Source organism: Anomaloglossus baeobatrachus, chromosome 10 (assembly GCF_048569485.1).
Source record: "Anomaloglossus baeobatrachus isolate aAnoBae1 chromosome 10, aAnoBae1.hap1, whole genome shotgun sequence".
Taxonomy (NCBI): Eukaryota; Metazoa; Chordata; class Amphibia; order Anura; family Aromobatidae; genus Anomaloglossus; species Anomaloglossus baeobatrachus.
The window spans coordinates 5596655-5621338 of record NC_134362.1 but is presented as its reverse complement, the minus strand read 5'-3'; positions in this window follow the sequence as shown (position 1 = coordinate 5621338).

Here is a 24684-nt window from a genome sequence, read left to right as displayed (position 1 = left end):
TGTGTCCTCCTCGCTGCCGTCCCATTCACACATGAAGCATGGGGACTTCTTGTGTCCTCCTCGCTGCCGTCCCATTCACACATGAAGCATGGGGACTTCTTGTGTCCTCCTCGCTGTCGTCCCATTCACACATGAAGCATGGGGACTTCTTGTGTCCTCCTCGCTGCCGTCCCATTCACACATGAAGCATGGGGACTTCTTGTGTCCTCCTCGCTGTCGTCCCATTCACACATGAAGCATGGGGACTTCTTGTGTCCTCCTCGCTGCCGTCCCATTCACACATGAAGCATGGGGACTTCTTGTGTCCTCCTCGCTGCCGTCCCATTCACACATGAAGCATGGGGACTTCTTGTGTCCTCCTCGCTGTCGTCCCATTCACACATGAAGCATTGGGACTTCTTGTGTCCTCCTTGCTGTTGTCCCATTCACACATGAAGCATGGGGACTTCTTGTGTCCTCCTCGCTGTCGTCCCATTCACACATGAAGCATGGGGACTTCTTGTGTCCTCCTCGCTGTCGTCCCATTCACACATGAAGCATGGGGACTTCTTGTGTCCTCCTCGCTGCCGTCCCATTCACACATGAAGCATGGGGACTTCTTGTGTCCTCCTCGCTGCCGTCCCATTCACACATGAAGCATGGGGACTTCTTGTGTCCTCCTCGCTGTCGTCCCATTCACACATGAAGCATGGGGACTTCTTGTGTCCTCCTCGCTGTGCAAGGAGCAAAGAGAGACCTCTCAGATCTCCACATATTGACCATTCTTGATCTTCATAGTGAGGTTTCTTGAGAATAAAGTCTAAATCCTCACAGCTTTCCTTCCAGTGCACAGAATGTCCTCCAGGCTGTGGAGCACGCTGTACTCGCTGCCATTGTGCAGTAACCGCTTTCAGACTTTTTTGTGGATGAATCAGTGAACCTCGCTCCCATTGTTCTCAATGATACATTTTTCCATCCTCCAGGAACATCACAGCAATAGACCTGAGCACCGTCTGGAGAATGTATGTACCATGAAAGCAGCTACCAGGAGTGAGCAGGAGCAGGGGATTTTCCTTTTAGACTAGAGCCCAAAATTTCTGTAGAAAGTTTAGGAAGGTCCAAGTCCCGGTCTAAATCAAGTCATTTGAGCTGTGAAAAAGCTGCAGCTCCTTGGGAGGAACGTGGAAGTGTCCGTCATATCCGGCTCCTCATGTCCTGAATCTTCCGAATCTGGTGACTTTCTGAAGGTGAAGGGACCTGGATTTCTGGACCGTGAGGCACAGGACGAATCACTGATGGGGGTCCGGGTATATCATCTCCTTCCTATTTTTAAAGTTGAATCCCTCAACCCTGTAGGTACAGTAGCCGTCATCACTAGGGTTTTGTGGTTCCCTCCAGATCATAGGCAAAATCACACTAGAACCAAAGCTCTTTCTTCCCTTTGACCACTGTCGTTCTTCTACACAAGCAGAACACACCACACATGGAGCCCACGACTGCTCCCGACCACCAAAGGTCACGCAAAGGGGTCAAAGTATGGTACAAGATAAAGCCTATGGAGTCAGGGGAATAACTGGACGTGATGGAAGATTTGTTGTATTGTTACTGAGTTCAGCGCAGGAGAGTATATAGAACTTTACTTTTCATTCAGTTTTCCCCTGCGGACCTGAGCTATTAGAAGGGTAATGAAGATGAAGGGCCGATATCAGCAAAAGAAGGCTTACATAAGACAAAGGGGATGACGTGATGAACGCCCAGAGCAAAGGTCGGGAAGATCAGCAAAAACTGCAAGACATTATCTCAGCATCTCCCTAATATATCTAATGACCTAACCCCGCGATGCTGAAGCTTCTCCTTTGCCCTCTGATCTTTCCGCGTCTGGTGAGATGCTCTCCTCTCTGCAGTCACAGTACATCATTTACATATATACTGGAGTCAGAGAAGGCTCCTCGGGGGCGGGCCTCCCCTCCTCAGTGACATTTACTGCTGCAGGAGGTCCATCTATAGCAGAGAGCAGAAGATAACCGCTCATCTATCACCATCTTCACCCAGTAACCAGACGCCGTCATCAGAAGGGTTTGTCTTGTAAATGTTCAGCCGGATAACGCGGCTTCTTCATCACTTTTATGTTGTCTACTGTCAACAAATGAAGTTATCAGGAGGAATTCTCTCCGCAGAACAATAAATGGCCCCGAGCTGCCACTGGAAGGCAGAAGAGAGCGAGCTTATTAACAACCCTGACCACAAGGAGCCCGGGGAGACGCGCATGGAATGATGAGATGTTCAGCAGCTGTTGGGAGGATTCATCGCCTTCGGCACATTTGTCGGTTTCAAAGGGTCTTTTTTATTAATTTTGCATTTTGTATTTTGTTAGTGGAAAGAGCGAGGTCTGTGGAGACTGCAGCGCTGCAGGCGGAAGGTGAGAGAGAGCGGAGAGAAGCGCTCCGGACCGCTCTGCAGAGTGCACAGCGCTGCAGGCGGAAGGTGAGAGAGAGCGGAGAGAAGCGCTCCAGACCGCTCTGCAGAGTGCACAGCGCTGCAGGCGGAAGGCGAGAGAGAGCGGAGAGAAGCGCTCCGGACCGCTCTGCGGAGTGCACAGCGCTGCAGGCGGAAGGTGAGAGAGAGCCGAGAGAAGCGCTCCGGACCGCTCTGCAGAGTGCACAGCACTGCAGGCGGAAGGTGAGAGAGAGCGGAGAGAAGCGCTCCGGACCGCTCTGCAGAGTGCACAGCGCTGCAGGCGGAAGGCGAGAGAGAGCGGAGAGAAGCGCTCCGGACCGCTCTGCAGAGTGCACAGCGCTGCAGGCGGAAGGTGAGAGAGAGCGGAGAGAAGCGCTCCGGACCGCTCTGCAGAGTGCACAGCGCTGCAGGCGGAAGGTGAGAGAGAGCGGAGAGAAGCGCTCCAGACCGCTCTGCAGAGTGCACAGCGCTGCAGGCGGAAGGTGAGAGAGAGCGGAGAGAAGCGCTCCGGACCGCTCTGCAGAGTGCATAGCGCTGCAGGCCGAAGGCGAGAGAGAGCGGAGAGAAGCGCTCCGGACCGCTCTGCAGAGTGCACAGCGCTGCAGGCGGAAGGCGAGAGAGAGCGGAGAGAAGCGCTCCGGACCGCTCTGCAGAGTGCACAGCGCTGCAGGCGGAAGGCGAGAGAGAGCGGAGAGAAGCGCTCCGGACCGCTCTGCAGAGTGCGCTGCAGGCGGAAGGCGAGAGAGAGCGGAGAGAAGCGCTCCGGACCGCTCTGCAGAGTGCATAGCGCTGCAGGCCGAAGGCGAGAGAGAGCGGAGAGAAGCGCTCCGGACCGCTCTGCAGAGTGCACAGCGCTGCAGGCGGAAGGCGAGAGAGAGCGGAGAGAAGCGCTCCGGACCGCTCTGCAGAGTGCACAGCGCTGCAGGCGGAAGGCGAGAGAGAGCCGAGAGAAGCGCTCCGGACCGCTCTGCGGAGTGCACAGCGCTGCAGGCGGAAGGCGAGAGAGAGCGGAGAGAAGCGCTCCGGACCGCTCTGCAGAGTGCACAGCGCTGCAGGCGGAAGGCGAGAGAGAGCCGAGAGGAGCGCTCCGGACCGCTCTGCGGAGTGCACAGCGCTGCAGGCGGAAGGCGAGAGAGAGCTGAGAGGAGCGCTCCGGACCGCTCTGCAGAGTGCACAGCGCTGCAGGCGGAAGGCGAGAGAGAGCGGAGAGAAGCGCTCCGGACCGCTCTGCAGAGTGCACAGCGCTGCAGGCGGAAGGCGAGAGAGAGCGGAGAGAAGCGCTCCGGACCGCTCTGCAGAGTGCACAGCGCTGCAGGCGGAAGGCGAGAGAGAGCGGAGAGAAGCGCTCCGGACCGCTCTGCAGAGTGCACAGCGCTGCAGGCGGAAGGCGAGAGAGAGCCGACAGGAGCGCTCCGGACCGCTCTGCGGAGTGCACAGCGCTGCAGGCGGAAGGCGAGAGAGAGCGGAGAGAAGCGCTCCGGACCGCTCTGCAGAGTGCACAGCGCTGCAGGCGGAAGGCGAGAGAGAGCCGACAGGAGCGCTCCGGACCGCTCTGCGGAGTGCACAGCGCTGCAGGCGGAAGGCGAGAGAGAGCGGAGAGAAGCGCTCCGGACCGCTCTGCAGAGTGCACAGCGCTGCAGGCGGAAGGCGAGAGAGAGCGGAGAGGAGCGCTCCGGACCGCTCTGCGGAGTGCACAGCGCTGCAGGCGGAAGGCGAGAGAGAGCTGAGAGGAGCGCTCCGGACCGCTCTGCAGAGTGCACAGCGCTGCAGGCGGAAGGCGAGAGAGAGCGGAGAGAAGCGCTCCGGACCGCTCTGCAGAGTGCACAGCGCTGCAGGCGGAAGGCGAGAGAGAGCGGAGAGAAGCGCTCCGGACCGCTCTGCAGAGTGCACAGCGCTGCAGGCGGAAGGCGAGAGAGAGCGGAGAGAAGCGCTCCGGACCGCTCTGCAGAGTGCACAGCGCTGCAGGCGGAAGGCGAGAGAGAGCCGAGAGAAGCGCTCCGGACCGCTCTGCAGAGTGCACAGCGCTGCAGGTGGAAGGCGAGAGAGAGCTGAGAGGAGCGCTCCGGACCGCTCTGCAGAGTGCACAGCGCTGCAGGCGGAAGGCGAGAGAGAGCGGAGAGAAGCGCTCCGGACCGCTCTGCAGAGTGCACAGCGCTGCAGGCAGAAGGCGAGAGAGAGCGGAGAGGAGCGCTCCGGACCGCTCTGCAGAGTGCACAGTGCTTGGCTTCATTTGTCAGATATTGTTCCTTCCCTCGGTCCCGGCTGCAGGTAGCGGAGCGCTGCAGGTTGTGTAGCAGGTGGATAACGCTCCGCAGAATCTCCAGACGAGACGTTCATTAGGAAGAGTCTACAAAGTCGTTAACAGACTCATTACACCTGTGGGTTTATATTTCCCAAAGAAACAGAAACTTCAATTAGCAACTCATAAATCCGACCGGAAACAGATGCTGCAGATATTCCTGACCATCTCCGCTACCCGCATATAACCGTATATAACCGTATATCGAGGGGACAGGGGATGGATCCCATAGGATAATTCCTGTGCACTGTATATACCGGGAATTACAGGCAGGGTATACATACTGTATCTGCATATACCAGGGTGTATATACTGTATCTGCATATACCAGGGTGTATCTGCTGTATCTGCATATACCAGGGTGTATATACTGTATCTGCATATACCAGGGTGTATATACTGTATCTGCATATACCAGGGTGTATCTTCTGTATCTGCATATACCAGGGTGTATATACTGTATCTGCATATACCAGGGTGTATATACTGTACCTGCATATACCAGGGTGTATCTGCTGTATCTGCATATACCAGGGTGTATATACTGTATCTGCATATACCAGGATGTATATACTGTATCTGCATATACCAGGGTGTATATACTGTATCTGCATATACCAGGGTGTATCTTCTGTATCTGCATATACCAGGGTGTATATACTGTATCTGCATATACCAGGGTGTATATACCGGGAATTACAGGCAGGTTATATATACTGTATCTGCATATACCAGGGTGTATCTGCTGTATCTGCATATACCAGGGTGTATATACTGTATCTGCATATACCAGGGTGTATATACTGTACCTGCATATACCAGGGTGTATCTACTGTATCTGCATATACCAGGGTGTATATACTGTATCTGCATATACCAGGGTGTATATACTGTATCTGCATATACCAGGGTGTATCTTCTGTATCTGCATATACCAGGGTGTATATACTGTATCTGCATATACCAGGGTGTATATACTGTATCTGCATATACCAGGGTGTATATACCAGGAATTACAGGCAGGGTATATATACTGTATCTGCATATACCAGGGTGTATCTGCTGTATCTGCATATACCAGGGTGTATATACTTTATCTGCATATACCAAGGTGTATCTACTGTATCTGCATATACCAGGGTGTATATACTGTATCTGCATATACCAGGGTGTATATACTGTATCTGCATATACCAGGGTGTATCTTCTGTATCTGCATATACCAGGGTGTATATACTGTATCTGCATATACCAGGGTGTATATACTTTATCTGCATATACCAGGGTGTATCTACTGTATCTGCATATACCAGGGTGTATATACTGTATCTGCATATACCAGGGTGTATATACTGTATCTGCATATACCAGGGTGTATATACTGTATCTGCATATACCAGGGTGTATCTTCTGTATCTGCATATACCAGGGTGTATCTGCTGTATCTGCATATACCAGGGTGTATCTACTGTATCTGCATATACCAGGGTGTATCTACTGTATCTGCATATACCAGGGTGTATCTTCTGTATCTGCATATACCAGGGTGTATATACTGTATCTGCATATACCAGGGTGTATATACTGTACCTGCATATACCAGGGTGTATCTACTGTATCTGCATATACCAGGGTGTATCTACTGTATCTGCATATACCAGGGTGTATCTACTGTATCTGCATATACCAGGGTGAATCTACTGTATCTGTATATACCAGGGTGAATCTACTGTATCTGTATATACCAGGGTGAATCTACTGTATCTGCATATACAGGTAATTACAGGCAGGGTGTATATACCCCAGTAATTACAGGCAGGGTGTATATACTGTATCTGCATATACAGGTAATTACAGGCAGGGTGTATATACCCCGGTAATTACAGGCAGGGTGTATATACCCCGGTAATTACAGGCAGGGTGTATATACCCCGGTAATTAAAGGCAGGGTGTATATACCCCGGTAATTACAGGCAGGGTGTATATACCCCGGTAATTACAGGCAAGGACGGTGTATATACCCCGGTAATTACAGGCAGGGTGTATATATTATATCTACCAGGCCTGATTTATGTCCATGTTGTGTTCTGGGATTTCACTCTCAGCATCACACAGCATTAATCATAAAGAAAGAAAATATCCCCAGGCCAGAATTTATAGAAGAGCCGTGAATACCTGCAGCTGTAAATGAGCCCGGAGACAGGTGCTGCTGCATTATATCTAACCTGTGAGCCGCGATCCTGACAGACGGAGGTACTCCACGCTCCAGGGGTGCCACCTGATGCTTTCTCTAGTAAGCATTGGTAAGGAAAAGCTGGCAGAACCCCGAACCTGCTGATTATTACAGGCATCACTGGGCCAGGAGGGCAAGTGCAGCTCTGCACTGGCAGATACTGTATGTCTATATCAGCACCTGCCCTAATAGCAGATCTGTAGCAAATACATGCAGGTCATAGCCTTGTGTAAAAGATACTGTGACTCTGCCACCCATCAGTGACCTCCTCCCTGCCGCCCATCAGTGACCTCCTCCCTGCCGCCCATCAGTGACCTCCTCCCTGCCGCCCATCAGTGACCTCCTCCCTGCCGCCCATCAGTGACCTCCTCCCTGCCGCCCATCAGTGACCTCCTCCCTGCCGCCCATCAGTGACCTCCTCCCTGCCGCCCATCAGTGACCTCCTCCCTGCCGCCCATCAGTGACCTCCTCCCTGCCGCCCATCAGTGACTTCCTCCCTGCCACCCATCAGTGACTTCCTGCCTGCCGCCCATCAGTGACTTCCTGCCTGCCATCCATCAGTGACCTCCTCCCTGCCGCCCATCAGTGACTTCCTCCCTGCCGCCCATCAGTGACTTCCTCCCTGTCGCCCATCAGTGACTTCCTGCCTGCCGCCCATCAGTGACTTCCTCCCTGCCGCCCATCAGTGACTTCCTGCCTGCCGCCCATCAGTGACTTCCTCCCTGTCGCCCATCAGTGACTTCCTCCCTGTCGCCCATCAGTGACTTCCTCCCTGCCGCCCATCAGTGACTTCCTCCCTGTCGCCCATCAGTGACTTCCTGCCTGCCGCCCATCAATGACCTCTTTCCTGCCGCCCATCAATGACCTCTTTCCTGCTGCCCATCAGTGACCTCATGTCTGCCACATTTCAGTATCTGCCTCCCTGCCGACCATCAGTTATCTCCTGCCTGCTTCCCATCAGTGACCCCCTGCCTGCCGCCCTTTACAAGCTGTAACTGTTAGGCTGGGAGGGCAGAGATTGGAGAGCTGTCAGTTACGCTGTGAGGGAGGAGATTGGAGAGCTGTCAGTCACACTGGGAGGACAGCGATTGGAGAGCTGTCAGTCACACTGGGAGGGCGGAGATTGAAGAGCTGTCAGTGACACTGGGAGGGCGGAGATTGGAGAGCTGTCAGTCACACTGGGAGGGCGGAGATTGGAGAGCTGTGAGTCACACTGGGAGGGCGGAGATTGGAGAGCTGTCAGTCACACTAGCAGGGCGGACATTGGAGAGCTGTCAGTCACACTGGGAGGGCGGAGATTGGAGAGCTGTCAGTCACACTAGCAGGGCGGAGACTAGAGACAAATATGCTGTCTCATTCATTGGGACTTATATTTTCACAGTAAGTACAGCAGCCTCATCAGGTCTAAGAGATCTATTTACTAATATGTGCAGTTTATACTGTAATTTCTGGTGACAGGTCTGATTCAGTGGAAATTTTTACTTGTTAACTTTTCTTTGTGTCACTTCCGTCTTTTTTAGATGATCTGCTTGCTGGCAGTGAATGAGGACACTTGTTTCCATTCAGAGGTACTGTCATGATGTATGTAGTTTTCTCCATCCCATATTTTTGTATAAGATGCCATGTGATGTATTTTACCTTCTCACTGTATTTGCTGTAATACTATGTCTTGGGATGTAAGTGACCATACCTTCCCCCCAGCCTGGATCATATTGCACTCAGGCTTCAGCAGTAGCTATTGTCATTGATTTGGTGGGGGTTGCATATATATATTGTTCTTCTCAGCATGGGACTTCTCCAATCTACAACTTGGTAAACAGAACAGAGCCAGCAGTCTAAAGTCCATTCATGCATCAAATGGCCAGGGGGAGGTGTGCCCACCTAAGGGGCTGATCCCAGGAGAGAAGAACATGTTAGTTCAGTTAGTTGGAGCTCGGCTGGAGAAGGACTAGGATCCATAGCTGAGGCTGGATCCTGGGCTCTGTGTGTGTGGACTGTTACAGACTGGAGATCCGCGGCCACGTGGGATTGTGTTTTGTTGTTCACCTGTTGGACTCAAGGAACTCATATAAGGACCATTGCCCTAATTCCCCTGGCATCGGAATACCAGGCGGTGCCCCTGGATCTTTTGTTTTTCTGTTGTGGACTCCTTGCAGATTTGAAGGATTTATATTTATGTTTGCTGCTTATTCTTTGTGGTTCCAATAAAGCCCTTTGGATTGTTCCTTGGCCTGGCGTCCCTCACTGCTCTGTTGCATACCCTGTCACAAACTGGTTGGCAGCGGCGGGATCAGAGCAGAAGAAATGGAGGACAACGGCCAATCAACGTCTGAAACCAGAACCTCAGGATACAGGAACTGGACTGTGGTGAGCCTACAAACAAAGGCCCGTGAATTAGGTGTCGGCTACAAAGGACTCTCTAAGGAGCAACTAATTGAGCCATTGGAAAACGCTTGCCTGCAAGATGGCACCGAGGAACAATTTCCACAGCAAAGACGGGAGCCGGAGATAAATACCCAAAAAAGTCAATGGGTTGTGTGGTACGAGGAGGAGATGGCCTTGCTGGGAGAGGAGACCACCATAGAATATAAGATGGAGGTCATGCGTGGAGCTAAAGAGAAGGAGCGCAGGATGGAGGAGATGGCATTGCTGGATAAGCAGCTCGCTGTGGAAGCCGCGAGAGGTTCCAGACAGACTGTAACCCCAGCACCCATCATGAGGGAACTTCCCAGGGTGTCCCGCAAAGACTTCAAGCAGTTTAATGAGGCTGCTGGTGACATTGAGGGCTTCTTCCAGGACTTTGAGCATCAGTGTCGATTAATGGAAGTCCCAGAAAGGGAGCGCGTCCGGCATCTGGTTGGGCTCTTAGAGGGTGGAGCTGCTGCAGCCTATAGAGCTATGGACCCTCGGTGGAACTGTGAGTATGCGGATATTAAACAGACTATTCTAGAACATTATGCTGTAACGCCAGACACTTACAGGACTCAGTTCCGTACTTTAGCATGTGATGAGGAAGTGTCCTTCAAGATGTATGCCCACAAACTCAAACATCTGTGGCATCGTTGGCTGGAGGCAGAGGAGGCCTTAATCTTGGAGACCGTCCTCCAGGTCCTCCTAAAAGAGCAGTTTTACTTCAAGTGCCCCGTTGAGATCCGGGAATGGGTGCGTGAAAGGAGACCAGCCACTGTGGAGGAAGCTGCAGCTCTAGCTGATGAGGCTCTCACCATCAAGCCTCAATGGAAGAAGCTGCTAGCAGAGGGAGCAAAAATGACCAGCTCCCCAACACCAGAGGTTCCTTGTCCTTCAGTGTCCAATGTTCCTCGACCTAGATCACCACCTCATGTGGATACCAGTGTGTACGTGCCTCCAGTTGTTTCTACCACATTTTTTGGAATACGACGAGGAGAGAAAGTAGAAGAACGGAGATGTTATAGCTGTGGGCATCCCGGGCATCTGCGGGCCACATGCCCATCTATCCAGTGGAGAAATCCTCCAAATCGACAACCACCTCCAGCACCTGCACCTCCCTATCAGTCACCAAGGTCTCCTACCTACTTCTCCAGAAGGCAAACTGGACGGAGTGAGATGCAGCGCAGATGTTATCAATGTGGGCAGCCTGGTCATCTGCAAGCTCACTGTCCAGGTGTTCAGAGGCAGAACAGCTGCAGACCACCTTTGCCTGTCCATTATCTACAGACACCTTCAGCAGGAGAAGAGCTGGATTCAGGCCCTGATGATTTGCCAAGTGACCCTGATATGTTGACTTCCCTACCAGGAGTCTATGGGGTGCGAGCCACAGCCACGCGTTCTTATGATCTTCAGCATAAACATCTACAGGAGGTCGTGATGGATGGCCAAAAAGTTGTTGGCTTTCGTGACACTGGGACTTGTCTCACCATCGCAGATCCCCGAGTAATTCAACCAGAAGCAATTCAACAGGGACCAGGAATTGCCATTGAATTGGCTGGAGGTACTCAGAGATATATTCCAAGAGCGAGTGTGACCCTGGATTATGGCTTTGGGGCATAACAATGCATAATCGGTGTGATGAGCGGCCTCCCTGCAGACATACTCCTAGGCAATGATGTGGGAGATATACAATGCCGATTTGTGGGTGCAGGAAGCAGAGTTTAAGTGAAGGAGGATATAAACTGGACCCAAACATTCAACCCTACATCTTCATCATACACTAAAGAACCTGGAGCCAACACCCAAAATGCAGATGGACTGTCCAGGCAAGAGGAGCCTTGAGTCCTGTCAGCCATGCCTGCGTGTACTTAACCAGCGACCTGTAGAGGTCCCTAGTACGTACACAAGTTGGGAGGGGAAGGAATTGTCATGATGTATGTAGTTTTTTCCATCCCATATTTTTGTATAAGAAGCCATGTGATGTATTTTACCTTCTCACTGTATTTGCTGTAATACTATGTCTTGGGATGTAAGTGACCATACCTTCCCCCCAGCCTGTATCATATTGCACTCAGGCTTCAGCAGTAGCTATTGTCATTGATTTGGTGGGGGTTGCATATATATATTGTTCTTCTCAGCATGGGACTTCTCCAATCTACAACTTGGTAAACAGAAGAGAGCCAGCAGTCTAAAGTCCATTCATGCATCAAATGGCCAGGGGGAGGTGTGCCCACCTAAGGGGCTGATCCCAGGAGAGAAGAACATGTTTTTTTTGCCTTCCTCTGGATCAACATGTTAGGCTATGGGTTGAACTAGATGGACTTAGAGTCTCCCTTCAACCTTAAAAACTATGATACTATGTTAGTTCAGTTAGTTGGAGCTCGGCTGGAGAAGGACTAGGATCCATAGCTGAGGCTGGATCCTGGGCTCTGTGTGTGTGGACTGTTACAGACTGGAGATCCGCGGCCACGTGGGATTGTGTTTTGTTGTTCACCTGTTGGACTCAAGGAACTCATATAAGGACCATTGCCCTAATTCCCCTGACATCTGAATACCAGGCGGTGCCCCTGGACCTTTTGTTTTTCTGTTGTGGACTCCTTGCAGATTTGAAGGATTTATATTTATGCTTGCTGCTTATTCTTTGTGGTTCCAATAAAGCCCTTTGGATTGTTCCTTGGCCTGGCGTCCCTCACTGCTCTGTTGCATACCCCGTCACACGTACTGTAAGATGGGGGTCGAGTTCATGTCCCTGAAGACACCAAATGTGTTCTGAAGTATATATATATATATATGTGTGTGTGTGTGTTAACATATAAAGTGATGTTATGTAGGAATGTACAGTGTAAGGTATTGTAATGGATAAGATGTAGCAGAGGTGAGGATGTTCCTATGTGTCGGTATAGTAGTGTTGATGATGTAATGTATGTGTATTGGTATAAGGTGTAATGTTATGTAGTATATAATGTACGATGCGTAATACGGTATATACAGTAAGTGTTATAGGTCAAATCTGCCCGGCAACAGACAGCTGGGATCAGTCTTTAGGGGAGGAGCTAGTGCTGAGGGAGAGGGATGGTTTCTGTGGTAATGTCAGTCAGGACCCGGCCAGTGACAGGAGCAGACCTTAGGTGTGAGGAGCATCAGAGCCGCATGACGTGGGTGTCCTGAAGAGGAGCAGCAGAGCCGCATGACGTGGGTGTCCTGAAGAGAAGGAGCAGCAGAGCCGCATGACGTGGGTGTCCTGAAGAGAGGGAGCAGAAAAGCCGCATGACGTGGGTGTCCTGAAGAAAGGGAGCAGCAGAGCTGCATGACGTGGGTGTCCTGAAGAGAGAGAGCAGCAGATCTGCATGACGTGGGTGTCCTGAAGAGAGGGAGCAGCAGAGCTGCATGACGTGGGTGTCCTGAAGAGAGAGAGCAGCAGAGCCTCATGACGTGGGTGTCCTGAAGAGAGGGAGCAGCGGAGCCACATGACGTGAGTGTCCTGAAGAGAGGGAGCAGCAGAGCCGCATGACGTGGGTCCCCTGAAGAGAGGGAGCCGCACAGTCGCATGACGTGGGTGTCCTGAAGAGAGGGAGCAGCACAGCCGCATGACGTGGGTGTCCTGAAGAGAGGGAGCAGCAGAGCCGCATGACGTGGGTGTCCTGAAGAGAGCAGCAGAGCCGCATGACGTGGGTGTCCTGAAGAGAGGGAGCAGCAGAGCCTCATGACGTGGGTGTCCTGAAGAGAGGGAGCAGCAGAGCCTCATGACGTGGGTGTCCTGAAGAGAGGGAGCAGCAGAGCCGCATGACGTGGGTGTCCTGAAGAGAGGGAGCAGAAGATCTGCATGAAGTGGGTGTCCTGAAGAGAGGGAGCAGCAGAGTCGCATGACGTGGGTGCCCTGAAGAGAGGGAGCAGCAGAGCCGCATGACGTGGGTGTCCTGAAGAGAGGGAGCAGTACAGCCGCATGACGTGGGTGTCCTGAAGAGAGGGAGCAGCAGAGCTGCATGACGTGGGTGTCCTGAAGAGAGGGAGCAGCAGAGCTGCATGACGTGGGTGTCCTGAAGAGAGGGAGCAGCAGAGCCACATGACGTGGGTGTCCTGAAGAGAGGGAGCAGCAGAGCTGCATGACGTGGGTGTCCTGAAGAGAGGGAGCAGCACAGCCGCATGACGTGGGTGTCCTGAAGAGAGAGAGTATCAGAGCCGCATGACGTGGGTGTCCTGAAGAGAGGGAGCAGCAGAGCCACATGACGTGGGTGTCCTGAAGAGAGGGAGCAGCAGAGCTGCATGACGTGGGTGTCCTGAAGAGAGGGAGCAGCACAGCCGCATGACGTGGGTGTCCTGAAGAGAGAGAGTATCAGAGCCGCATGACGTGGGTGTCCTGAAGAGAGGGAGCAGCAGAGCTGCATGACGTGGGTGTCCTGAAGAGAGGGAGCAGCAGAGCCGCATGACGTGGGTGTCCTGAAGAGAGGGAGCAGTACAGCCGCATGACGTGGGTGTCCTGAAGAGAGGGAGCAGCAGAGCCTCATGACGTGGGTGTCCTGAAGAGAGGGAGCAGCAGAGCCGCATGACGTGGGTGTCCTGAAGAGAGGGAGCAGCAGAGCCTCATGACGTGGGTGTCCTGAAGAGAGGGAGCAGAAGATCTGCATGAAGTGGGTGTCCTGACGAGAGAGAGCAGCAGAGCCGCATGACATGGGTGTCCTGAAGAGAGGGAGCAGCAGAGCCCCATGACGTGGGTGTCCTGAAGAGAGGGAGCAGCAGAGCCGCATGACGTGGGTGTCTTAAAGAGAGGGAGACCGTTACATAGGATAGTGTGACCGAGGAAAAGAGGAGACAACTGAAAAGGAGGTGACTAAGACACAGAGTGATCTAGTGGAGCCGGGTTAGCGCAGTGGCCGAAGGAACGAGTGACCGAGAGAGACGGGTCCTGGAGCCACACAGAGCAGGACAAGGAATGGAGTGAGTGTCTTAAGTGCATAACTCCCAAGTTTTGAAGAACAAAAAGAGGGATAAAGCATATGGCACTGTGAGCGCTGCGGCAAATTCTGATCACGCCCCTAACCACACCCATTTGGCAGTTAGGAATGTTGAGCAGACGCCCCGGACTGTTTATCATTCATAGCAGACAGAACGTTCTCCTCTTTACAGAAGCCTCACTATATGACGTTGCTGTTTTGTGTCTGTACGGCCGTGTTCACACGCTGCATAAATCCTGTGTTGTTTGTTTCTGCTTCTGTCTGCACCAAACTGCACAAAGACAATCTCCTCTGATTATTGCATCTTTGCTGTATACTTCCTGCCTTTTCCCCATTATTTCTTGTGTTTGTGGTGCAGATGTGAAGCTGCGGTTTTTAGTGTTCTTATAATACAGAAAAGCCTGGATTCTGCAGTTCTGCAGTGTGCCGGGGTGCGGCAGAAGACTACCTCACCCACAACTACCACCCCACTGTGACGGGGTATGCGGCAGGGCAGTGAGGGACGCCAGGCCAAGGAACAATCCAAAGGGCTTTATTGGAACCACAAAGATAAAGCACCAAACATAAATATAGATCCTTAAAGTCTGCAAGGAGTCCACAACAAAACAAAAGATCCATAGGCACCTCCCGGTATTCCAACGCCAGGGAAAATATGTCAATGGTCCTTGTGACGACATGGACACCCAATGCCTAGCATGGGTTAAAGTTTCTTAAAATTCAGCCAGACGTATTGTTCTTCTGTGTGCTAACTCATGTTTGCTAAACTATTGTTTGGGACCAAACACTCTGAGCATTCATTGTAATGTAGTTGTGTATTGCTAATCTAATGTAGGGTTATGGCTATAAAAGGGATTTCTTTAAAGGTACAGTCACACTAAACAACTTACCAGCGATCCCAACAACGATACAACCTGATAGGGATCGCTGGTAAGTTGCTAGGAGGTCGCTGGTGAGATGTCACACTCCAGCGATCCCACCAGCAACCTGACCTGGCAGGGATCGCTGGAGCGTCGCTACACGGGTTGCTGATGAGCTGTCACACAGGCAGATCTCACCAGCAACCAGTGACCAGCCCCCAGCCAGCAGCACCGCGTGGAAGCGAAGCTGCGCTTGGTAACTAAGGTAAATATTGGGTAACCAACCCGATATTTACCTTGGTTACCAGCGCACACCGCTTAGCGCTGGCTCCCTGCTCTCCTAGCCACAGTACACATCGGGTTAATTACCCTATGTGTACTGCAGCTACATGTGCACAGAGCAGGGAGCAGCGCACACCGCTTAGCGCTGGCTCCCTGCTCTCCTAACCACAGTACACATCGGGTTAATTACCCGATGTGTGCTCCAGCTACACGTGCAGGGAGCAGGAGCCGGCACTGACAGTGAGAGCGGCGGACGCTGGTAACGAAGGTAAATATCGGGTAACCAAGGACAGGGCTTCTTGGTTACCCGATGTTTACCGTGTTTACCAGTGTCCGCAAAAGCCGGCTCCTGCTGCCTGCACATTTAGTTGTTGCTCTGTCGCTGTCACACACAGCGATGTGTGCTTCACAGCAGGAGAGCAACAACTAAAAAATGGTCCAGGACATTCAGCAACAACCAACGACCTCACAGCAGGGGCCAGGTTGTTGCTGGATGTCACACACAGCGACATCACTAGCAACATCGCTGTTACGTCACAAAAGTTGTCCATCAGCAGCGATGTTGCTAGTGATGTTGCTTAGTGTGACGTGGCCTTAAGTCACCAGTGGTTGATGGATGTGCATGATCCAGTCTAAGCTCTTAGGAGCTGGCTAGGGGATCAGAACCAAGATACCTTGTGGACTCGGTCTAGGGACTTTGGCTCCGACTAGAGGATCACTTGGCTACATGGCTTCAATCTAGGGACTTTGATTCCGATTGGAGACCATATCCACAGTCTAGGGATTTCGGCTGCCAGGATTATATCATCATACCAGAGACTACTTAAGGAGGAAATCCAGGTTGGGACAATCCAGTCACCTGGCTACAGACTTTAAGGACCAAAAACAAAAAAGCTAACACTAAATGTGCACTACAGCACTAAAAATTCCAACTGTACTTATTATAAATTTGAGATTTTTGGCAAAAAATTGCAATTTCTTGAGCCACCCCGGTCTATTTCAGTCCCGTACCCATGACTGAATCATGGCTGTGGGCGGGACAGGTCCAAGCAAATGCTGCATGAAGTAAATAGCCTGTGGACAGGGCCTGATGACTGAATGTGAACAGTCACCAATCGCCAAAATCTAAACAGGTGGAATACATCCCAAATTGGGGTGCATAGCAAGGTGGGGGTCAGCCACCGACCAATTCTAATCTAATGTAAATTACCTTAGTAGCCATTGTTTAGTCTGTGACTTGCAGACTCCATGTAGATATCCTCAGTCTTCCTACCCACATCATTTAAATGAACATTATCCATGCAGCTTGAAATTCATCCAATAAGAGAAGCAATCTTGTATAACCAATCCGATAAGGGCACAGTTTATCCTAAGGGAAGGTTATGTCTATAAAAGGGATTTCTTTAAGTCACTAGTGGTTGATGGATGTGCATGATCCAGTCTAAGCTCTTAGGAGCTGGCTACGGGATCAGAACCAAGATACCTTGTGGACTCGGTCTAGGGACTTTGGCTCCAACTAGAGGATCACTTGGCTACATGGCTTCAATCTAGGGACTTCGATTCTGATTGGAGACCATATCCACAGTCTAGGGATTTCGGCTGCCAGGATTATATCATCATACCAGAGACTACTTAAGGAGGAAATCCAGGTTGGGACAATCCAGTCACCTGGCTACAGACTTTAAGGACCTCAGCCAGCTTCCTAAATCTGGCGTTATTCCATTCTCGGTGGGTGCCCGCCAAAAGCGGGGTGCTGCTGGATTGGAGTAAGTAGCCCTGGAAGCTCTGAAGCACGGACATTCTAAATCCCTGGTGAGCCAGCGGAAGGGTGAGACTGTTGCCTGTTACATTTGTGTGTTTTGCTGGTTATGTGCTATGTGCCGTTAATATTTTGGGAATCCAATAAAGTCTTAATATTCTGATTCCCTCACCCTGTGTTGTCTGAGTAGTGTTCCGCCCACGGTTAAGGAGGTCATGAGTTCAGTTGGGATGAGCCCTGAGCCACGCTGTCTTTCTAAAGGTGGCCAGGCCAGGGGACAAGAGCACCCACTGAGCCCCGTGTCTCCAAAGTCCTTATATGAGTTCCTTGAGTCCAACAGGGTGAACAACAAAACACAATCCCACGTGGCCACTGATCTCCAGTCTGTGACAGTCCCTACACAGGCTCTAGGATCCAGCCTCAGCTATAGATCCTAGTTCTTCTCCAGCCGAGATCCAAAGTGACCTAACATGGGTCTCATTGTTCTCTCCTCCTGGGATCAGTCCCTTAGGTGGGCAGAAGAGTCCAACTCCGCCTGGACACTTGATACATGAATGGACTGTAGACTACTGGCTCTGTTCTGTTTACCAAGCTGTGGATTGGAGAAGTTCAATGCTGAGAACAAACAATCCCCCACCAGTAGTACATACAGGACAGTCAAGGAGAGACAGACTATTACACCATGAGCAAAGGCAGGGGAGGGACACTCTGTTACACCCACCTTCCAGCACTCCGGCCCTCAGCTGGGATTGTATCCGGTCTTCAAACATTCTGAACGTCAGACTGATACATTGTAACCATCTACTCATGGGAGGTCTCATGGCTCTGGAGCAGTAGACTCCCAGCCTCATCTCTCTGCAGGGCCAGATATGGAGATAGCACCTTCTGTCCTGTGCTCCTCGGCTCATCTGTCCGCAGGGTCAGATATGGAGATAGCACCTTCTGTCCTGTGCTCCTCGGCTCATCTGTCCGCAGGGCCAGATATGGAGATAGCACCTTCTGTCCTGTGCTCCTCGGCTCATCTGTCCGCAGGGCCAGATATGGAGATGGCACCTTCTGTCCTGTGCTCCTCGGCTCATCTGTCCGCAGGGCCATATATGGAGATAGCACCTTCTGTCCTGTGCTCCTCGGCTCATCTGTCCGCAGGGCCATATATGGAGATAGCACCTTCTGTCCTGTGCTCCTCGGCTCATCTGTAAGCAGGGCCAGATATGGAGATAGCACCTTCTGTCCTGTGCTCCTCGGCTCATCTGTAAGCAGGGCCAGATATGGAGATAGCACCTTCTGTCCTGTGCTCCTCGGCTCATCTGTCCGCAGGGTCAGATATGGAGATAGCACCTTCTGTCCTGTGCTCCTCGGCTCATCTGTAAGCAGGGCCAGATATGGAGATAGCACCTTCTGTCCTGTGCTCCTCGGCTCATCTGTCCGCAGGGCCAGATATGGAGATGGCACCTTCTGTCCTGTGCTCCTCGGCTCATCTGTCCGCAGGGCCAGATATGGAGATAGCACGTTCTGTCCTGTGCTCCTCGGCTCATCTCTCCACAGGGCCAGATATGGAGATAGCACCTTCTGTCCTGTGCTCCTCGGCTCATCTGTCCGCAGGGCCATATATGGAGATAGCACCTTCTGTCCTGTGCTCCTCGGCTCATCTGTCCGCAGGGTCAGATATGGAGATAGCACCTTCTGTCCTGTGCTCCTCGGCTCATCTGTCCGCAGGGCCAGATATGGAGATAGCACCTTCTGTCCTGTGCTCCTCGGCTCATCTGTCCGCAGGGCCAGATATGGAGATAGCACGTTCTGTCCTGTGCTCCTCGGCTCATCTCTCCACAGGGCCAGATATGGAGATAGCACCTTATGTCCTGTGCTCCTCGTGGGAGGTCTCATGGCTCTGGAGCAGTAGACTCCGGGCCTCATCTGTCCGCAGGGCCAGATATGGAGATAGCACCTTCTGTCCTGTGCTCCTCGGCTCATCTGTCCGCAGGGCCAGATATGGAGATAGCACCTTCTGTCCTGTGCTCCTCGGCTCATCTGTCCGCAGGGTCAGATATGGAGATAGCACCTTCTGTCCTGTGCTCCTCGGCTCATCTGTCCGCAGGGCCAGTTATGGAGATAGCACCTTCTGTCCTGTGCTCCTCGGCTCATCTCTCCGCAGGGCCAGATATGGAGATAGCACCTTCTGTCCTGTGCTCCTCGGCTCATCTGTCCGCAGGGCCAGATATGGAGATAGCACCTTCTGTCCTGTGCTCCTCGGCTCATCTGTCCGCAGGGCCAGATATGGAGATAGCACCTTCTGTCCTGTGCTCCTCGGCTCATCTGTCCGCAGGGCCAGATATGGAGATAGCACCTTCTGTCCTGTGCTCCTCGGCTCATCTGTCCGCAGGGCCAGATATGGAGATAGCACCTTCTGTCATGTGCTCCTCGGCTCATCTCTCCGCAGGGCCAGATATAGAGATAGCACCTTCTGTCCTGTGCTCCTCGTGGGAGGTCTCATGGCTCTGGAGCAGAAGACTCCCGGCCTCATCTCTCCACAGGGCCAGATATGGAGATAGCACCTTCTGTCCTGTGCTCCTTGGCTCATCTCTCCGCAGGGCCAGATATAGAGATAGCACCTTCTGTCGTGTGCTCCTCGTGGGAGGTCTCATGGCTCTGGAGCAGAAGACTCCCGGCCTCATCTCTCCGCAGGGCCAGATATGGAGATTGCACCTTCTGTCCTGTGCTCTCGGCTCATCTGTCTGCAGGGCCAGATATGGAGATAGCACCTTCTGTCCTGTGCTCTCGGCTCATCTCTCCGCAGGGCCAGATATGGAGATAGCACCTTATGTCCTGTGCTCCTCGTGGGAGGTCTCATGGCTCTGGAGCAGTAGACTCCGGGCCTCATCTGTCCGCAGGGCCAGATATGGAGATAGCACCTTCTGTCCTGTGCTCCTCGGCTCATCTGTCCGCAGGGTCAGATATGGAGATAGCACCTTCTGTCCTGTGCTCCTCGGCTCATCTGTCCGCAGGGCCAGTTATGGAGATAGCACCTTCTGTCCTGTGCTCCTCGGCTCATCTCTCCGCAGGGCCAGATATGGAGATAGCACCTTCTGTCCTGTGCTCCTCGGCTCATCTGTCCGCAGGGCCAGATATGGAGATAGCACCTTCTGTCCTGTGCTCCTCGGCTCATCTGTCCGCAGGGCCAGATATGGAGATAGCACCTTCTGTCCTGTGCTCCTCGGCTCATCTCTCCGCAGGGCCAGATATGGAGATAGCACCTTCTGTCCTGTGCTCCTCGGCTCATCTGTCCGCAGGGCCAGATATGGAGATAGCACCTTCTGTCCTGTGCTCCTCGGCTCATCTGTCCGCAGGGCCAGATATGGAGATAGCACCTTCTGTCATGTGCTCCTCGGCTCATCTCTCCGCAGGGCCAGATATAGAGATAGCACCTTCTGTCCTGTGCTCCTCGTGGGAGGTCTCATGGCTCTGGAGCAGAAGACTCCCGGCCTCATCTCTCCACAGGGCCAGATATGGAGATAGCACCTTCTGTCCTGTGCTCCTTGGCTCATCTCTCCGCAGGGCCAGATATAGAGATAGCACCTTCTGTCGTGTGCTCCTCGTGGGAGGTCTCATGGCTCTGGAGCAGAAGACTCCCGGCCTCATCTCTCCGCAGGGCCAGATAATAATAATAATAATAATTTTATTCATTTATATAGCGCTATTAATTCCATAGCACTTTACATACATTGGCAACACTGTCCCCATTGGGGCTCACAATCTAGAGTCCCTATCTGTATGTCTTTGGAATGTGGGAGGAAACCGGAGTACCCGGAGGAAACCCACGCAAACACGGGGAGAACATACAAACTCCTTGCAGATGGTGTCCTTGGTGGGATTTGAACCCAGGACCCCAGCGCTGCAAGACTGCAGTGCTAGCCACTGAGCCACCGTGCCCCCCAGATTATGTCCTGTGCTCCTCGTGGGAGGTCTTATGGCTCTGGAGCAGAAGACTCCCGGCCTCATCTCTCTGCAGGGCCAGATATGGAGATAGCACCTTCTGTCCTGTGCTCCTCGGCTCATCTCTCCGCAGGGCCAGATATAGAGATAGCACCTTATGTCCTGTGCTCTCGGCTCATCTCTCCGCAGGGCCAGATATAGAGATAGCACCTTATGTCCTGTGCTCCTCGTGGGAGGTCTTATGGCTCTGGAGCAGAAGACTCCCGGCCTCATCTCTCTGCAGGGCCAGATATGGAGATAGCACCTTCTGTCCTGTGCTCTCTGCTCATCTCTCCGCAGGGCCAGATATAGAGATAGCACCTTCTGTCCTGTGCTCTCGGCTCATCTGTCCGCAGGGCCAGATATGGAGATGGCACCTTCTGTCCTGTGCTCTCGGCTCATCTGTCCGCAGGGCCAGATATGGAGATGGCACCTTCTGTCCTGTGCTCTCGGCTCATCTGTCTGCAGGGCCAGATATGGAGATAGCACCTTCTGTCCTGTGCTCTCGGCTCATCTGTCCACAGGGTCAGATATGGAGATAGCACCTTCTGTCCTTTGCTCCTCGTGGGAGGTCTCATGGCTCTGGAGCAGAAGACTCCCGGCCTCATCTCTCCGCAGGGCCAGATATGGAGATAGCACCTTCTGTCCTGTGCTCTCGGCTCATCTGTGCGGCATCTTCCCGAGTCGCCTGCCCCAGGCCTCGCTATTAGGCATCTTTAGCCCGTGTTCAGACGTCCTTGGGAGAAGATGCTCCGAGCCTCGGTAACTGCAGCACAAGCTGCCGGAAATGTTCAGGGTTTTTACCTTCACTTAAAAGTCTTGAGAGATAAAAAGAAAATAGATTTAAATGTTGTTTGCTGGTCGCGGCGCTGCACAATAAAGCGCGCGTCTGGCTTTATAGTCTCCTGAGTGCATTCCTAAATTGATCTAATGTACGAAACTCCAGATGTCATTGTCGCAGGCGAACATCCCAGCTCCGTCCATTAGCATTCATTAGGGTTTACAGCGAGCGCATGTCGGAGGCTGAACTCGGCACCACATTCTCGCTTTACCAAATGAATTCCCTGCCCGCTGCACGGCTCCGGCCAAATAACTAAATGTCCTAGCGCGGAGAGGCTGGAGCATCGGCCTTTTAATGTTACATCAACCTTCAGACGATCGGGCTTCTCCAAGGAGATCCTAATCTAAAAATGAGACATCAAAATGGACTCTGAGGCTTATTGTAGGAAACGGCACGAGGGCCTGAACAATACGGGAACATTGCAGAGGGCAAAGTGCCCGGAACCAAGAGCAAGGGAAGAAAGTTCTGGAGAAGTGAAATAAAATTCACATTCAGACATTACTCATATTCGAAAGGAGCAAAAGATAAAAATGGGGACACATCGATTGTGGGGTCTACCTCAGGCTTAACCACAGGAGTAGGACTTACGTGGGGTGGGTGTAGTTTAGGTTGCCTCCTCCACAGCCGCCATAACATTTGTTGCCCCTGAGGTTTGGGCTACTGATCTCACAGGATGGGCAGAGCGAGCACTACCATGCTCGGGTGCTCAGTACTGGTAACTAGTGATGAGCGGGCACTACCATGCTCGGGTGCTCAGTACTGGTAACTAGTGATGAGCGGACACTACCATGCTCAGGTGCTCAGTACTGGTAACTAGTGATGAGTGGGCACTACCATGCTCGGGTGCTCAGTACTGGTAACTAGTGATGAGTGGGCACTACCATGCTCGGGTGCTCAGTACTGGTAACTAGTGATGAGCGGACACTACCATGCTCAGGTGCTCAGTACTGGTAACTAGTGATGAGTGGGCACTACCATGCTCAGGTGCTCAGTACTGGTAACTAGTGATGAGTGGGCACTACCATGCTCGGGTGCTCAGTACTGGTAACTAGTGATGAGTGGGCACTACCATGCTCGGGTGCTCAGTACTGGTAACTAGTGATGAGCGGACACTACCATGCTCAGGTGCTCAGTACTGGTAACTAGTGATGAGTGGGCACTACCATGCTCGGGTGCTCAGTACTGGTAACTAGTGATGAGCGGACACTACCATGCTCAGGTGCTCAGTACTGGTAACTAGTGATGAGTGGGCACTACCATGCTCGGGTGCTCAGTACTGGTAACTAGTGATGAGCGGACACTACCATGCTCGGGTGCTCAGTACTGGTAACTAGTGATGAGTGGGCACTACCATGCTCGGGTGCTCAGTACTGGTAACTAGTGATGAGTGAGCATTACCATGCTCGGGTGCTCAGTACTGGTAACTAGTGATGAGCGGGCACTACCATGCTCGGGTGCTCAGTATTGGTAACTAGTGATGAGCAGGCATTACCATGCTCAGGTGCTCAGTACTGGTAACTAGTGATGAGCCGGCACTACCATGCTTGGGTGCTCAGTACTGGTAACTAGTGATGAGCGGGCACTACCATGCTCGGGTGCTCAGTACTGGTAACTAGTAATGAGCGGGCACTACCATGCTTGGGTGCTCAGTACTGGTAACTAGTGATGAGCGGGCACTACCATGCTCAGGTGCTCAGTACTGGTAACTAGTGCTGAGCGGGCACTACCATGCTCGGGTGCTCAGTACTGGTAACTAGTGATGAGTGGGCACTACCATGCTCGGGTGCTCAGTACTGGTAACTAGTGATGAGTGAGCATTACCATGCTCGGGTGCTCAGTACTGGTAACTAGTGATGAGCGGGCACTACCATGCTCGGGTGCTCAGTACTGGTAACTAGTGATGAGCGGGCACTACCATGCTCAGGTGCTCAGTACTGGTAACTAGTGATGAGCGGGCACTACCATGCTCGGGTGCTCAGTACTGGTAACTAGTGATGAGCGGACACTACCATGCTCGGGTGCTCAGTACTGGTAACTAGTGATGAGCAGGCACTACCATGCTCGGGTGCTCAGTACTGGTAACTAGTGATGAGCGGACACTACCATGCTCGGGTGCTCAGTACTGGTAACTAGTGATGAGCAGGCACTACCATGCTCGGGTGCTCAGTACTGGTAACTAGTGATGAGCGAGCACTACCATGCTCGGGTGCTCAGAACTAGTAACTAGTGATGAGTGAGCATTACCATGCTCGGGTGCTCAGTACTGGTAACTAGTGATGAGCGGGCACTACCATGCTCGGGTGCTCTGTACTGGTAACTAGTGATGAGCGGGCACTACCATGCTCGGGTGCTCAGTACTGGTAACTAGTGATGAGCGGGCACTACCATGCTCGGGTGCTCAGTACTGGTAACTAGTGATGAGTGGGCACTACCATGCTCGGGTGCTCAGTACTGGTAACTAGTGATAAGTGAGCACTACCATGCTCGGGTGCTCAGTACTGGTAACTAGTGATGAGCGGGCACTACCATGCTCGGGTGCTCAGTACTGGTAACTAGTGATGAGCGGGCACTACCATGCTCGGGTGCTCAGTACTGGTAACTAGTGATGAGCGGGCACTACAATGCTCGGGTGCTCAGTACTGGTAAC